This window comes from Herpailurus yagouaroundi, unplaced genomic scaffold (assembly GCF_014898765.1).
Source record: "Herpailurus yagouaroundi ecotype Mexico unplaced genomic scaffold, PumYag 248, whole genome shotgun sequence".
In the NCBI taxonomy this organism is placed as follows: domain Eukaryota; kingdom Metazoa; phylum Chordata; class Mammalia; order Carnivora; family Felidae; genus Herpailurus; species Herpailurus yagouaroundi.
Genome location: NW_024412465.1, coordinates 1,465,057 through 1,478,541, shown reverse-complemented (window position 1 = coordinate 1,478,541; position 13,485 = coordinate 1,465,057). Strand labels below are relative to the sequence as shown.

Genomic DNA, 13,485 nt, shown 5'->3' with positions numbered 1-13,485 from the left:
GCTCAGAGCCTGGAGCCTGCTTCCGAGTCTGTGTCTCCCTCTCTCTCTACCCCTCCCCTGCTCCTGCTGTGTTTCCCTCTCTGTTTCAAAAATAAATAAACATTGAAAAAAATTTAAGAATATGAAGCTAGGGAAGGATGGAATTGTAGGGGATGGACGCTAGGAAGGGAAATCCCTCAGACACCACACCTCTGCTTTGCATTGCCAGGCTCTTGTGGATTCACATCGGCATGTTTTATTTCCTTTTGTCTCAGGGGATCCACTTTCTTTGTTTCTCAAGGGGCACGTGGCCGGATGTGGGAGCCCCTCAGTTGGGAAGTTTACATCGCCTCAGTCCCAGCAGACCGCACTAAGGATAGCTGTTCTTCTGGTGGAGAGAACAGAGGATTGGTCAGCTATACGTCTGGATCCGTCTCTGGTCCGACCACTGATCACTGATGAGGGTAGGTACCGAGGTCTGGAAGCTCCTGGGCTGGACAAGCGCTCCTGAAATTTTGTACGGTGCCCTTGGTAGTTGATTAAATGTTCTGTGCATGAAAATAGTAAGCGTTAATAACAACCACCTAACATACTATGTACCCATACTATGTGCCAGACTCTTTGCTGACCGTATATTCCCCATCTCAGTCCCCACAATAAATGCTCAGGAGGACATAGAGTGGTCTCACAGACCCACTAAGACACTTTTCCCAGATGATCTGGACAATAAGCAAAGGAAAGAAACCCAGGTTCATCGGTGCTCAGGGCTATATCGTTAACCGTTTCCCTGGAACCTAATAAACAAAGGCTGGTCTTAGTGTATACCCTGTTGAGAAAAACTGTCGTCACTCTTACACTTTCCTTTTCCCCGTGGTTATACGTTGGCTGCTATCAAAGAGCTGAGACACTTGTGATCCTTGATTTTGTTCAAGGAACTCAGTTAAAGTGATGGTAGCAATTAAGCAGAGCAGATTCTCAGAAATCGTTGCCCTTAGTTAATGAGTGACTTTCCGAAGAGTGGTCATATATCCTCCAAGAGGATGTGCATAATAAAAATTGATGTCAGGTGGATCCGGCCTGCGTGCGGAAATAGGTTTCCCGGAATGTTCGGGATGCGTTTGGTTTTCTGTAAGTATTTGCAGACTGCCCCCTGCTGGCTGATGGAGGGGGACGTTGCCCACCCCAGAAGGGTGTGAATGCCAGCAAGAAACCATGGGTCCAAGGAGGCCTCAGTTTCATGTGGCCTCCGTCCAGGTGGAAACGGCTGAGTCTTCCCTCCCTGTATTTTATGCCCCACGTCACCTCCACAGAGGAGTGAGAAACGGTTCACAGCAGTTTGTTGGTTTTTAATCATCTCCTTGCTGCGTCACAAGGGCTGATTTTGTTGCTTACCAGAGTCAGTGACTGAAATCTCGGTACAGAATTAACTTTGTAAACATCAGAAAGCAGTTCAGTTAGATTAGTGTGTGCATGGGTGTAAGCATGCATGGGGGAGGGGCAGAGGGAGGGAGAGAGAATCCCAAGCAGGCTCTATGCAAAGTGCGGAACCCAGTACGGGGCTCGACCCATGACCCTGGGATCATGACCTGAGCTGAAATCAAGAATCAGATGCTCGGGGCGCCTGGGTGGCGCAGTCGGTTAAGCGTCCGACTTCAGCCAGGTCACGATCTCGCGGTCCGTGAGTTCGAGCCCCGTGTCGGGCTCTGGGCTGATGGCTCAGAGCCTGGAGCCTGTTTCCGATTCTGTGTCTCCCTGTCTCTCTGCCCCTCCCCCGTTCATGCTCTGTCTCTCTCTGTCCCAAAAATAAATAAACGTTGGAAAAAAAAATTAAAAAAAAAAAAAGAATCAGATGCTCAACCAGCTGAGCCATCCAGGTGCCCCTTAATGTTTATTTATTTTTTTTTTATTTTTTTTTTTCAACGTTTATTTATTTTTGGGACAGAGAGAGACAGAGCATGAACGGGGGAGGGGCAGAGAGAGAGGGAGACACAGAATCGGAAACAGGCTCCAGGCTCTGAGCCATCAGCCCAGAGCCTGACGCGGGGCCCAAACTCACGGGCCGCGAGATCGTGACCTGGCTGAAGTCGGACGCTCAACCGACTGCGCCACCCAGGCGCCCCTTGTTTATTTTTATTTAAAATGTTTACTGAGGTGCCACCTATCTACTACTGTATTAAGTCCACTTTAGGAATTATTATTATTTTTGTGTGTGTGAAGAAAGTTAACTTTAAAATTTTTTAATTTTTTTACATTTATTTATTTTTGATAGGCAGTGAGAGACAGAGCACAAGTGGGGGAGGGGCAGAGACAGAGGGAGACAGAGAATCCGAAGCAGGCTCCAGGTCCCCTCTGTCAGCACAGAGCCCTCCGTGGGGCTTCAACTCACAGACCGCGAGATCATGACCTGAGCTGAAGTCGGACGCTTAACCGACTGAGCCACCCAGGTGCCCCGAAGAAAGTTAACTTTAAAAAATAATTGAAAGGTGGGGCACCTGGCTGGCTCAGTCAGAAGAGCATACGAGTCTTGATCTCAGGATCGTGACTTTGAGACCTGTGTTGGGGGCATAGAGATTACTTATATACATACTTACATGCATGAATGCTTTAAAAAATAAAAAATAGGCATAACATAATTTCTGTATTGGCTAGTACAATTATTCAATAGCTCTCATAGTTAGAGCTAATACAAAATATCTAGGACCTGAAAACTGGCGGTGAAACTGCTTGCGTGCACACACAAATGCACTCAAGTCCTATTAGAATTTCATTTAGAATAAATTAGTTTAGGATTTAGTGTAAAATATTTTTCTAATTTCTAAAGAAGCACGTTTTCATTATAGAAAATTCAGAGAGTACACATACAGATTTAGAGACATAGTGACTACATGTAAAATTAAGGTGAGATGTATATATCACATGTATACATGAATGTTGTGTATAATTTACTTCCTAGAGATTCCTATCTCAAATTTGAATACAGAACATTGTATAAAAGGCCATTAGTATGAGATAACCTAGCCAAATAACTGACAGTAATTTAAATGATCATGTAGTGAGCGAGCTAATACGATAAAATGTTGTGTAAGACTCCTATTTCCATATGTGGCTTCCAACATCTAATCAGTAACCCAGACTGCTGAAGATGTTAGCATATAAAAGTGCCCACTCATGAATGAGAACAGAACACAGGTTAGGTATTGATGTTTAATTAGCTGCTAGGCTTTTTTACCACCTAGGTAACCTCTCCCCACAAATTTTAACAACCTAGCTGTTTGAGCTTAGGTCTTAATGAATTTATAAATTGTGACATGCCATGAGCCTTGATGCTAGAAGTTTAAATGCGTGAAGACAAGGACGTGTATAATGTAATATAGTAGGTTTGTTTAAACACACCCCTTAGAGCTCATCCCTTCAAGTGTTTTGTCCCACATAGTTAGTTGCGTTAAGAGGTTATGAATTGTCTCCGCAATGCGTGAATGTAGTCATTCAGCGATATTGATGGAGTGCTGTGTGTGGACGTAATTGTGGGTGAGACAGGAAGACTGCACTGTCATGATGGACAGAGATGACTCCTGGCCAGTCTGAGACAGGAGTGTAAGTCCTGCATGGAAGGTGGCCCAGGGTGATAGAGACTCCCGCCCAACCCCGTCCCTGGGGTCAGGGCGATGGAAAGACACATGACTTCTCAGCTGAATACTGGTCACTGAAATTCCAAGGTGGTGTGGGGCCTTTAGAGACTGCCTTTAGAGACTTGTCATAGCCAAGGCTTCAGTTAGCACTGTGGTTAACTGTGACTTCAGTAGACTGTTCAAGTCAGACCTTTGACGTGTGGTTTTATTTTTATTTATTTTTAATGTTTATTTTTGAGACAGACTGAGAGAGACAAAGAGTGAGCAGGGGAGGGGCCGAGAGAGAGGGAGACACAGAATCGGAAGCAGGCTCCAGGCTCTGAGCTGTCAGCACGAGCCCCACGCGGGGCTTGAACCCACGAGCCGTGACATCATGACCTGAGCTGAAGTGGGATGCGTAACCTACTGCGCCACCCCAGCGCCCCGAGTCAGACCTTTGAAAAGCCCCAGGATTTAGCAGAGGGTGTCGCAGTACGTACTCAGCGACCGCTTACTGATGATCGACCGCAGGAAGTCTGATGAAATGATGCTTGCACGACTGAAAAGTCCTTGTTCTGCTCTAAACCCAGATGGGTCTAAGCGCTAGGATGGCTTTGCTTGTCTGGCTTGCTAATTCGTTATCTCCATCCCAGCAGCTCTTCAGCAGTTCGAACGAGAGAGGCCAGGCTGCCAAGGCGTACTGAGCATGTGTCGCGCCCTCGGGGTGAGTAGTTTGACAAGGACCGTGTGTATTTCCATCTTGAAACTGGGATACGTTTGTCTCAGTCATATCCATTCGATTTAAAATTACTCAGTTTGCATGTGGATTGACGCACTCATGGACCACACGTTTAATTGATGGGAGTTAAGATGAGTCAGCACTTGTTTTTCCTGGTTCGTGCTGACAGTTCAAATCCAGGCTCTACCGTTTAGAGCTGTTTGACCTTGGGAAGGTTAGTTGACATCTCTGTTCCTCATCTCCTAATCTATACATGATGGATAATGATTACACCCAAATTATAGAATGCGTCTGAGGCTAAATGACTTAATGCGGGTAAGGAGCACAGAATACCGTTTGTCACATAGTGAGAACTGTATAATTATTGTATTGTCACTGTCCTAAAACATAAAACATTAACATAAAAAACAAGTAATTCAGCAGAGAAAATAGTCTATAAAGTAGTTGTTAATATATACAAGATGATGATTAGACTTAAAATTCGAAACCTATCTGAATCCAAATGAGTCCATATTGCAAAGAACAGAGAACCCTGTCACATGGTACTGATCTTATTATTCCTAACCGTGATGGTATTAATATGAAGAATATTTAGATTATTAAGTCAAACTAATATTTAGTTGATCATCTATCACGAAGGTTTCCATTATTTTCGATGTTTTAAATATGTTGAAAAACATGAATTACAACAATGAGGATGAAATTAAATGGTGAAAATGGAAATGTAGTCATTTAGAATAGTTTTTCTGTCTTCAGATGAAAAATAGATCCTGGAGGAAGCTAGGTCCTCGGAACTGAATACGTTTTAAAATCTAATTTGTTTTTCTTGCAGTTTGTAGATGTGGAATTGTTAAAATGTTCATATCTTTGAGCTAATGTGGCATAACAAATTTAATTTGCAAAACAAAGATGACGTGTCTAGAACATGATCCATAATCACTTTTTTCCCTTTTTCAGCTTCACGTTGTAGGGGCTCCGTTAGATAGACTACTCAAGCATAATTTGTGACTTTGTAGAAATTTCCAAATAAATAAAGTCTTGGAAAATCATAAAAGAATACCATTTTGGAACAAAACAGTCGCTCATAGTTTATCCTTTTCACCGTTTCTAAGTTGTGTCGAGTTGTTGGAATGTCTGGGGTGCTTTGGGCTTGTAATTCACTGGGAAGCCTTCATGCCACGGTGATCGGATCTGTGGGAAGGGATGGGGGAGTTGGGAGCGGATTGGGTGGTGAGAACCACACGTGACATTTGCCCCCCAAGACAGGGTGGGCTGACGGGAGGGCTGCCTGCAGTGTGGTAGCTTCTGGGGCCGCCGTGGCCGCCCCCTCATACCCACCACTGTGCTCAACCCTTGGCTGGCGGCTTCCCCGGCACGAGCCGGGCCTTCCTTTCAACACCGCGGCAAGTCTGGAGGTGCTGCGGTTGGAGGCTGCCAGCCAGTGCTCCACTTGCAGTGGGTCTCGGTTCATTCTGGAAGGCAGATTGGAGCGGCACGTCTGGTCACTGCTTCTAAATCCAGCTTAGCATCTGCGTGCGGTCTCATCACACCTTTGCCGTGTCACACAGAGATGGCCAGACTTCAATATTGGTGTACTTCTGGGGTGTCTGGTTTCGTAGAGCGTCATCTTTGAAGGTCGTTCACGCTTCATGTTGCTGCTTTGGCAAGAGTGTGTGGGAAGGGGGTAAAGAGTAGCTCAAAGGGTTTTATTATAATTGAGTTTGTCTATTTAAAGGGCCATTTACTCTGCCAATCGCAGGGATTACTATTATTAGCTCTAGTTGTAGTAGTAATTATGGTAGGAAAAGCAGGGGAGGGGGAGAGAGGAAAGGAATCTAATAGCCATCCTAATGCCATTAATATTTATTGGGCCCACTGCTAAGGCCTGCCATGTAGAATGTCGTGCAGTACTTACATGGGCATCACAAACAGCGTGTCAGTATGGTTCTCAGGTTGGAGATGACGTACAGAGGGGTTGCGTGACTCATCCCAGCTCGTGGAGCTAGTAAACGATACAGGTGTATTCAGACCTCTGCGGTAGGCATCCTTCATACCCGCTCCCATCTGTGTCCTTAGAACCAGGATCTGGGCTTGATTATTCTGTATGCTCATCTTGTGATATAACTTGTCACTATGGGTTTGATCTTTTTAGCCTCGATATCCTCATCTACGGAAACTCCCTAATAACCATAACCAATCTTTCTCGCAAGCTTAATGGGGGGGGGGGAGATGTTGTTGACAAACTGTCTTGTAAACTATAAACCCTTCATCGATAAATGTTAGTATCTTACTGGTGTTAAGTATTTTGTGTTCTAGAAGTGAGACTAGGATGCAGTTATAAAATGTTGACAACAGCAAATGCTGTCAATTCATTCTCAGGAGTTGTGATCCCAGGATGTTGGGTGTGGGGGTTATCCAGTCCACAAGTGCTCAATCAAGTGCCGTGTATTTGTGTCATTTAGGGGAGCTTCTAAAAATGGTTGTTGCTCAAGATTCAGTCCATTTTCAGAAATCGTATTTCATTGGTCTGGTGTAGGGCCGAAGCATCTACGTATGTGTACACGTGCATGCATACGTATTTGTACGTGTAGACGTGTGTCTGAACATACATGTTTATATGTATGTTTGTGTGTGTTCTCCAGAATGATTCTAGTATGTAGCCAGAGGGCAAAAATGGCTGGATTCAACCAGCCAGCTTCCTTCTGATGTGAGGGGTGACCACCTGTTCACCAAGGACAGCCCCCTGGACACATGCTGCCCACTGTCCCACCTGGTTAGCCCACCCCCTTTTACTCTCAAAAGTCACTGTTGGGATGGCACATGATACAGGTTACGTAGGTGATGTAGTCCTCTGCTGATGAGGAACTGAGGTTTTGGGAGGCTATTGTCCTTCTAAAAGGAATAGAATATGAGATTGCTGCAGAGCCATGTGGAACATCTTGTGAGTAAGTAGGATGTGTCTTGTGATTCTTAAGCTGAGAGGATTTCTCAATTTTTCTTTGATAATAAGAAGTCTTTAAAATAAGAATATGCTGTGTTGCCATGTCAGCCAACAAAGTTTTGCGATACTGACGTCTCATCCCGCAGGTTGATTCACGTAGAAAATAGTTGATCCTCGCTTATAATTGCTGAAAGCAGCTTCTTGTGAATACTGTCCTTTGTTATTTAACAAATTAGATTTAGGAAACAAATCAACAGCTTTATCAAATGTCTGAATACTGGTTTTCTGAACATCACATATGGTCCTCTTGGGTACGATGTGCTTAATGACAATGTTTATGCAACCTCGGACCAAAAGAACATTCGATCCTGACCAAGAGATTTGACCTGTTGTTCCTCTGACAAAATGATGCAGTGTTCTTAGCTGACACTTTCTCAGCTGACGTCAGACTTGATTTTGGCATTAAAGCCAGCATTAGCCTGCATATCCGTGCCCCAGAATAGCTAAGATACTTTTCAGCCAGTAGTCTGGGTTTTAAAGGATGCACAAGGAGTCTGTATTCAGTCCACATACAAATCCATGGATGTGGGCATTTTGCTGTGGTAATAGTAACGTTATCCTCTCATCACTGAGCTGCTGTTCCAGGGTGACCCAACCAGAAGTGCAGATCTAGGAAGATAACAGGTCTCAGAGTGAAACCAAGGATGCTAGAAGTTTACGTCACTGGGCAGTAATGAGTGTCTGCTTGTGGAGTCTGGGAACTGTATGATACCCTAAAGATCCAATACAGTATACCATACGAGACTGGAGTGTTCTCACTTTTGTTTGTGTATGATTATGGATGAACATCAGAAATTCATTTAACTTTTTTAAATTCTGGCATGGTTAGCATACAGCGTTATAGTGGTTTCAAGTGTACGATATAGTGAGTCAACAATTGTGTACCTTACTCAGTGCTCATCATAGTGAGTCAACAATTCTGTACATTCAGTGCTCATCATAGTGATTTAACACTTCTGTTCATTACTCAGTGCTCATCGTAGTGAGTCACCAACTCTGTACATTACTCAGGGCTCATCATAGTGAGTCAACAATTCTGTTCATTACTCAGTGCTCATCTTGATGATTCTGCAATTCCATACATTACTCAGTGCTCATCTTGATGAGTCAACAATTCTGTACATTACTTAGTGCTTATCTTGATGAGTCAACAATTCTGTACATTACTTAGTGCTCATCTTGATGAGTCAACAATTCTGTACATTACTCAGTGCTCATCTTGATTCAACAATTCTGTACATTACTCAGTGCTCATCATACTGAGTGAACAATTCTGTTCATTACTCGGTGCTCATCATAGTGAGTCAACAATTCTGTACATTACTCAGTGCTCATCTTTTTTTTTTTAATATATTTTTTTTAACATTTATTTATTTTTGAGACAGGGAGAGACAGAACATGAGCAGGGGAGGGGCAGAGAGAGAGGGAGACACAGAATCTGAAGCAGGCTCCAGGCTCTGAGCTGTCAGCACAGAGCCCAATGTGGGGCTAGAACTCACGGACTGCGCGATCATGACCTGAGCCGAAGTCGGCCGCTTAACTGACTGAGCCACCCAGATGCCCCTACTCAGTGCTCATCTTGATGATTCTGTAATTCCGTACATTACTCAGTGCTCATCTTGATGAGTCAACAATTCCGTACATTAACTTAGTGCTTATCTCGATGAGTCAACAATTCTGTACGTTACTCAGTGCTCATCTTGATGAATCAACAGTTCTGTACATTACTCAGTGCTCATCATACTGAGTGAACAATTCTGTTCATTAGTCAGTGCTCATCATAGTGAGTCAACAATTCTGTTCATTACTCAGTGCTCATTATAGTGAGTGAACAATTCTGTACATTACTCAGTGCTTATCATACTGAGTCAACAATTGTGCACATTAGTCAGTGCTCATCATAGTAAGTCAACAATTCTGTACATTACTCGGTGTTCATCTTGATGAATCAACAATTCTGTACATTACTCAGTGCTCATCTTGATGATTCAACAATTCTGTACGTTATTCAGTGGTCATCTTGATGATTCTGCAATTCTGTACATTACTTAGTGCTCATAATAGTGAGTCAACAATTCTGTACATTATTCAGTGCTCATTATGGTAAGTGTGCTCTTCATCCATGTCACCTATTCCCCCCAACCCTCACTTCCTGTCTGATAACCACCTGTTTGTTGTCTACAGTTATGAGTCTGGTTTTTTGTTTTTTGTTTTTTCTTTGTGTGTTTGGTTTCCTAAATTCCACCTATGAATGAATACCTGTGGTGTTTGTCCTTCAATGTCTTACTTCTCTTAGCATTATACTCTAGCTCTATCCCTGTTGTTGCAAATGGAAAGGTTTCATTCTTTTTTTATGGCTGAGTAATATTCCATTGTATACATGTACCACAACTTCTTCATCCATTCATCCATTCCAAGTTGATAGACACTTGGGCTGCTTCCATAATTTGGCTGCTGTAAATAATGCTGCTATAAACATAAGGGGGCATATATCTTTTGAAAGTAGTGTTTCTGTATTGTTTGGGTAAGCACCAGTGGAATTACTGCAGCATGTGGTAATTCTGTTTTTACGTTTCTGAGGCACCTCCATACTGTCTTCCACAGTGGCTGCACCACTTTGCACTTCCACCAGCAGGGCACGAGGGTTCCTTTTCCTCCACATCCTCGCCAACACTTGCTGTTTCTTGCGTTTTTGATTTTAGCCATTCTGACAGGTGTGAGGTGGGATCTCATTGTAGTTTTGGTTTGCATTTCCCTGATGATTTATGACATTGAACATCTTTTCATGTGTCGGTCATTTGGATGGCTTCTCTGTAAAAGGATCTGTTCATGTCTTCTGCCCATTTTTTAATTGGATTATTAGTTTTTTGGGAATTGAGTTGTATAAGGTTTTTATATACCCTGGATACTAACCCCTTATTGGATATATTATTGGTAAGTATCTTCTCCCATTCAGTAAGTTGTCTTTTTGTTTTGCTCATTGTTTCCTTTATTGCTCTTTATTTTGATGTAGTCCCAATAGTTGATTTTTGCTTTTGTTTCCCTTGCCTCTGGAGACCTATCTAGGAAAATGTTGTTATAGCCGATTTCAGAAAAATTACTGCCTATGCTCTCCTTGAGACTTTTTGTGATTTCAGGTCTCCCATTTAGGTCTAAATTTAATCTGTTTTGTGTTTGTTTTTGCGTATGGTGTAAGAAAGTGGTCCAGTTTCATTCTTTTGCATGTTGCTGTCCAGTTTTCCCAGCGCCATTTGTAGAAGAGACTTTTTACCATTGCATATTCTTGCTTCCTTTGTCAAAGATTAATTGATGACATTATGGTGGTTTTTCATTCTGTTCTATTGATCTGTGTGTCTGTGTTTGTGCCAATACCACACTGTCTTAACGACTGCTGCTTTGTAATGTAACTTGATGTCTGGAATTGTGATGCCTCCAGGTTTGCTCTTCTGTTTCAAGATTGCTATCACTGTTCAGGTCTTTTGTGGTGCCATACAAAGTTTAGGATTGTTTGTTCTAGTTCTGTGACAAATGCTGTTGGTATTTTGATAGAGATTGCATTAAATCTGTAGCTCGCTTTGGGTAGTATAGACATCGTAACAGTATTTGTCCTTCCAATCCATGAGCATAGAATATCATTCAGAGGTCGATTTTGATGTATCTGAGATTTCTTCTACAAATCTCCAAAAAACCCTTTGCAGAATATAGTGGCACTTTCCTCGATTGTAAATTTTGAATGGTTATATGGTTGATTTCGAAAGGTGCTATGGCTGTGCCAAGTGGGCCCTCCGCAAACAGTTGGCTCGTGTTATTTGAAAAAGAGGAGTGTAACTCTTAATGGGATTTAGAGTCCAAGAAATGTATAGTCTTCTCGTAGTTGTCTAATTTACGAAAGAAAGGTCAGCAGATTTCCCCATTTTCTGAGGAAAGGGGGCAATTAAAAGAAACACTCCAGCTGTTTTTCTGATTCTCCCAAGACATGGTGGGTGTCCCTCCTCTGTATTCTAAGCGCACCATGTACATTTCCTTTATTAGGATCCATTGCACAGTGTCCTAGAAGTACTGTTTCGGCAGTCTTTCTCTGGTCTAGAGCAGAAACCATGTCCTTCTTAGATTTGCATGCGAAGCTCTCGGCAAAGAAATTAACCCATACTGGATTTACAAAATACCTTTGGAGGTAACACATAGTCAGGGAGCAATATTTAGGGTGACATGAAAATCTACAATGAAGCATCACGGAAACCAGACCGTTCCCATAAACAAAACACTCATTCACTATTCAGAGTCATTTCCTTTCTAAAGGTGATCAAAAGAATGAGGGAGGTAGAGAGAGCTTATCAAAATCTGATTTTGCTCAAATTGACCAATATATTTTGAAGACCCTAACACAGATGCTTTTAAATAGTTGTGCTCATCAAAGTTCACTCTGACTTAATCTGAGCGGTGGGGAATGTCTTTGAATGTGGAGATGGCCAAAGGTTCATGGATACACTTTCCAGAATAATATGATTATGAGATCAACAAAGGATGACCAAATGCAAAGGGTTTAAGTAGTTCTAGAAGATGCTGGCTGATTGTCTGGACGAAAATGACAGCATACACACCCAATAAAGCACATTACTGATCCCGGTCACCTGCTTCGTATGGCTCTACCGTGGCCCTGTTTTCCAGGGTGGCAGTTTGGCCGTCATCTCCAGAGCGTAAGGACTGCCCACCTTCCTGAGTCCGTTAGACTCCCCGAATGCTTTACTTACAGGCAGGTATCCATTTCTGAGCCACTGCACCGCCTACGTGGTAGAGGAAAAGAGCGGTGATAGATGGAGTTGGCCTTGGGAACAGGAAGGTGCTTTTTGTAATACCAAGCAGTTACTGACTTCCCTGTGTGTGTTCAGAGGAGTGTAAACCACCTGGCAGGTTTCAGTTGTGCCTATCCATAAAATGCCAGGTGGCCCCGCGACACCAGCTTTGCTTCCTAATCACAACCAGTGTCATCTGTATATCGGCGTAATGCGCACACTGATAAAGTCATGCAGTTGTCATGGGACTAGAGAAGGTTTATAACCACACCAGTTTCTGCACTTTACAATCCGTAATGTTTACACACCGCTTTGGGGATGTTTCTCCAAGGATCAATCGATCCCTTTAATCTTGGTATCATCTATACATCACTGACGTGTTTCGCTCTGTGCTCTCGCCTGTTCACAAGATGAAGGAAACTCTTCCTTTTGGATCTCACACCAGCATGTGACACAGGAAGCATTGGCGACCTCACGGTCCCGGGAACCCCATCACACGCCAAGCTCTCTGACCCCCAGGCCATCAGTAGTGCTTCTAACTAATACGGGTTGCAAACTGTATAGCTACCAGAAAACCAGATCTTCGAGAACATTTTCCCTGAGCTTAGCACGATTGACTGAGCCACCTGGCCTTTCTTCAGAGATCTTTTCTTTGTCTTTTGTCTTGAAGGAGGGGAGTCGATACCTACTGGTCTCCACCATCCCTTTGTAAGAAAATCTTGCAGAGAATCTACTTCACATTTTACCAAGGACAGTAACTGTTTCATATGACTGGCATAATGGTGATTCTATTTCGGTTTCTTTTTTTTTTTTTTTAAGTTTATTTTTAACAGATAGCATCAGTTGGGGAGGGGAAGAGAGAGAGGGAGAAAGAGAATCCCAAGCAGGCTCTGCACCACCAGCACAGAGCCTGATTCAGGGCTCAAACTCATGAAACTGTGAGACCATGACCTGAGCCAAAACCAAGAGTGCAGCGCCTAACTGACTGAGCCACCCAGGTGCCCCTCTGTTTCTGTTTTGTTTGTTTGTTTGTTTTTATTTATTTTTTATTTTTTTTCTCTTTTTTATTTATTTAAAAAAAAATTTTTTTTTTCAACATTTATTTATTTTTGGGACAGAGAGAGACACAGCATGAACGGGGGAGGGGCAGAGAGAGAGGGAGACACAGAATCGGAAGCAGGCTCCAGGCTCCGAGCCATCAGCCCAGAGCCCGACGCAGGGCTCGAACCCACGGACCGCGAGATCGTGACCTGGCTGAAGTCGGACGCTTAACCGACTGCGCCACCCAGGCGCCCCTGTTTGTTTGTTTGTTTGTTTGTTTTTTTTAATTTTTTTTTTCAACGTTTATTTATTTTTGGGACAGAG

The 13,485-nt window shown here is 43.1% G+C and overlaps 1 long non-coding RNA gene across 1 annotated transcript in view; it reads left to right on the top strand.

Annotated features, from left to right (window-relative positions):
• LOC121020178 (uncharacterized) overlaps positions 1 to 13,485 on the top strand; it is a 528,280-nt gene that overhangs the window by 16,154 nt on the left and 498,641 nt on the right. The window contains exons 2-3 of the long non-coding RNA XR_005786000.1: positions 281 to 443; positions 4,244 to 4,311. This is a non-coding gene — a long non-coding RNA (uncharacterized LOC121020178). The remainder of the gene's footprint in view (positions 1 to 280; positions 444 to 4,243; positions 4,312 to 13,485) is intronic.